The sequence below is a fragment of the Trachypithecus francoisi genome, unplaced genomic scaffold (genome assembly GCF_009764315.1).
Source record: "Trachypithecus francoisi isolate TF-2019V2 unplaced genomic scaffold, Tfra_2.0 Lachesis_group3, whole genome shotgun sequence".
NCBI classification, from domain to species: domain Eukaryota; kingdom Metazoa; phylum Chordata; class Mammalia; order Primates; family Cercopithecidae; genus Trachypithecus; species Trachypithecus francoisi.
Window position 1 is genome coordinate 133,657,176 of NW_022681468.1, and position 4,130 is coordinate 133,661,305.

General features: G+C 40.3%; 1 long non-coding RNA gene across 1 annotated transcript; it reads right to left on the bottom strand.

The window, feature by feature from the left end:
* Positions 1–207: 207 nt before the first annotated feature.
* Positions 208–1,777, bottom strand: LOC117070606. The gene is made up of 3 exons (XR_004431977.1): positions 1,695–1,777; positions 436–642; positions 208–352 (listed from the first exon to the last, which is right to left on the bottom strand). It is a non-coding gene; the product is annotated as an uncharacterized LOC117070606 (long non-coding RNA).
* Between the last annotated feature and the right edge of the window lie 2,353 nt (positions 1,778–4,130).

The following is a 4,130-nucleotide window of genomic DNA, read 5'->3' on the forward strand; positions in this document are numbered from 1 at the left end:
TTCTAGGGCCCTTATCCCCTGCCATCAATCTCTTTCTTCTCTTCTCCTCTCTACCTCCCAGAAAAAAAGGAAGGGAAATTCATATTTATTTGGCTTTTACTATATGTAAAGCATTGCGTGGGGTATTTTCAGAAATACTTCTCATTAAATTATCAGTAAAACTGAGTGAAGGAGTTATTATCCCCACTTTTACCAATTGGAAAACTGAGGCTCAGAGAAGTGAAGAACTTGCCTGAGATCACAAAAGTGGCAAATGGTAGAGCTGAGATTTGGATCCTAGACTCTAAATCTGGAAGCCCGGGGGATCTCCACAAGGGTCAGCCTCAAGCCTCATCTGCTCAAGAGTGTGGATCTGAATTCAGATAAGAAACTAGAGGTTATAGGAAGCATGTAGCGGACTCTTTTCCTTAAAAGGAACAAAGCTGGCCAGAGTACCTTTAAATCTGGAGAATTGTAGCACCAGATGTCAGGCTGAACAGACACAGTTGGCTGCTTGAAAAATTTCTGTAGAGTCATGGAGACATGAATTTTAAGTACGAATTAACTATGTTCTCAGTTCCTGCACTGTTATTATGAATAAGACATTGAGCTTTCTTATTAGCCCGTCCTGCTTTTTCTGACATTCTGCTTTTATTTCTTGGCCTGGACAAAAAAAAAAAAAAAAAAAAAAAAAAAAGCTTTTTCTAATAGCTAAATTCAACAAACATTCATTGTTTGGCTACTTTGTGGGAGGGACTATAATATATGTTGGAGATATAGAGAAGATTAAAAATATACTTCCTGACCAAATATAGTTTGTAGTACTAGAAGTCAGGTAGAGGGAGTGTAGATGCAAGAAATAGGCAAACAAACCTACAATTAGTCTACAATGAGATAGTATGACATAAGCCTGTACAAGGTGCCACAGAACCACAGAAAAGAGACAGCTAACACAACCTGACTGGGAGTGGGTAGGGAATGAATAAGGGAAAACTGCTGAGAGGATGCAATTCTTGACACCAGCAGGACCATAACTTTATGTGTAAGACTCTCTGGGGGGAAGAGAAAATCACACTAAACTAAGAAAGTAATGAAAGTCTTCTCCTGAGTGTCTGAGAAGATAATTCAGTTGCTAGAGCTGCACTGTACCCTAAACGAACTTTTCACACCCCAGCTCCCTTTAAGTTTCTATGTCATCATTTTTATGTCTGTTCCTGGATTTCTGGGTGGTTTTCCTGAATTTCCCTAAGGCCTGGCCAATAATCCATTCCTCTTCATTTGCACCTGCTTTCTCTGGTGCTCCATCAGGAAATTTACTCAGCTCCTATCATTCCCTGGGCCTACTGCTCCTACCAATACTAAGCCACTATCTTATCTTCTGTAAGCCCTCTGAGCTCCTCTTCACACAGTTTCTGCTTAATCATTGCCTCTTCTGGTTGTTGTCTAATGGTTTCTGAGGTTAGCTTTCTCTTGCGTATCTTTTAGCTACTGTTTTTACTTCCCAACTGCCTAACCTTCTCTCCTTATCATATTCATACTCTCCAAAAAGAGGAATCAATTCGTTAACTAATTACTAATCTCTTCCTTGGGCAAAGGTTTTATTGAGTCAGCTCATAAGTCACTGTCTAGCCAGATTGATTGCTGTGGTGTCAGATGTTGAGCCCTGTTCCAACCAGGGGGCCAGGGTTACAAGAGACAAGGATGGAAGTGCTTACATCAATAGAGCCAGGCTTGGAGTGGGACCGTGGATATGGCAGACAACCTGAGGCTTTGCTGAATTAGGAGAACGACATTACAGGCATAGTTAGAGGCATTTTAAATGGAGAAAACAAAAATATACTAACATCAGCTACAATATAACAATGGCATAACTTCAGGAGATGGCAGGGGAAAAAGGGATGAAGAAAAATAGAAATCCTTGGGAATAAACATTTATGTACAAGGAAGAGCACAGAAAATAGATTTATTCTTAGAAAGGAGACAAGTTGGCCCACTTCATAGGAAATTACCTTTGCTGAGATCCACATAAAGAAAATCCAAAGACATCTTCTTCTCAAATATATGAAGAGTGACTTACAGAGTGTGGTAAGTATCATGGTTCCTTGGCCTAGCCAGGTTGACACCTGGGTAGGTATTCAATCATACTCTAAGCTGGATGTTGCTGTAAAGGGATGTATTTTGCAGATGTGGTTAATTAGCTACAATCAGTTGACTTTAAGTAGATTATCCTAAATAATTTGGGTGAGTCTCATCCAATCAGGTGAAAGGTCTTAAGAGTAAAACTGAATTTTTTTTTCTAAGGAAGAAGAAATTTCACCTGTGAGTTGCTGCGCAAGGCATTTTGGCTGCTCTGCAGATTTCAGACTTGCCAGCCTCACAATCACATAAGCCAATTCCTTTAAAATATATAAACACACAAATATAAAATATGTATCTCCTACTAGTTGTTCTCTGGTAGAACCTCGCTTTGTAAAGAATACGGTGTGGAAGCACAAACTCCTCAGACTAGCTTCAATAGACTCGGAATTTGGTACCCCATATAACCTTTATCATCAGTTGTTCACTCCAATTAGACCATTCTCCTGTGTGTCTTGTCATTTGCATGCTCATTTTCCTGCTTCTACTCACACTGCTTTTCCCTTCGGACTTGTCTCCATTCTTTCTTCCACCTTTATAAATCCTTAATTTTACTCACACTCTAGCTCCGTCCCAAGTCCTTCATGAAGCTGCTTTTAACTTTAGCTCCTTTTGCTCTTTCTCTAAACTTCCTTAGCAGTTATTAGCTATGCCATTCACTGAAGTTTTTAATCTTATATATCTCACCTACCACTGTCTTTTTTATATATTATCCACTACTATGAAGTATAAATTTGCAAGTACAAATTTGGGTGTGCAAGACATGTCACTATTCTTTAAATCAAATTAAATTTACCACAGACTTAAGTGATCTCAGCCTTAATTCTGCTGGAGTAGAAGGAAATCCAATCTCAGTTCTTACTGGGCTTTCCTCTCTTCCTAGTACTGCAGTAGAGTTTGAAAGACTTATATTGAGCCTAGAAAATGGAAGATGGACTTTGACATCGTCACTGGTTCCTAGACGCCAGGCAATTCCTCCACTTATGGACCAAGAGAGGCAAGGGCATCCAGCCTCCCTAAAGCATGCATCCATATGAGGTTAGAATATCTTCCGGGGGTACTCTTATTCTCGCTACCGGAACCCCAATCTTTGATTTTCTACAATTCGTGGGAATTTTTTTCCCTGTAATTCTACCTGCCCATAGACGCTTCTTCTTTCTTTCCTTTATTTTATTTTATTTTATTTATTTATTTATTTATTTATTTATTTATTTATTTATTTTAGAGGGAGCCTCACTCTGTCACCCAGGCTGGAGTGCAGTGGCGCAATCTCAGCTCACTGCAACCTCCGCCTCCCAGGTTCAAGCAATTCTCTGCCTCAGCCTCCCGAGTAGCTGGGATTACAGGCACCTGCCATCACGCCGGCTAATTTTTGTATTTTTAGTAGAAACGGGCTTTCACCATCTTGGCCAGGCTGGTCTTGAACTCCTGACCTTGTGATCCACCTGTCTCAGCATCTTTCTTTCTTTTCCTTCCCTCCTTCCCTCCCTCCTTCCTTCCTTCCTTCCTTCCTTCCTTCCTTCCTTCCTTCCTTCCTCCTTCCCTCCCTCTCTCCCTCCCTCCCTCTCTCTCTCTCTCTCCCCCTAGAAGTGCTTGCCTTTTTCACCCGCTAGCAACGTCTCCTCAAGGAGCAACAAACTTGGAAGACAGATTGCTGGGTACAACTCCAGAAATAACTAAGGAGTCCTGTTCCAGGAGGCTTCATTTAAAATGTGAATGGTGCCCCCTGGAGTTGCCTAAGAGCCCTTGTCAGACAACTTTCTGTCTAGTAACACAAAATTCCCTTGAAGCCTGCTTGGAATGGAAGGGAGGGAAAATATAAGGAGCACAAAACCCAATTAAATAGCTCAATAAATTATCCTATCACACACCTTTTGTTTTTTTCTTGTGTTTTTATTTCACTTTTTAAAAAATATGTATGGGCTGACATATGTAGTGTTCCAATTAGGTTATGAGCTTCTTGAAAATGAGAGCACTATTTTATTCACCACTTATTTTTTCATCTTTCTAAGGTC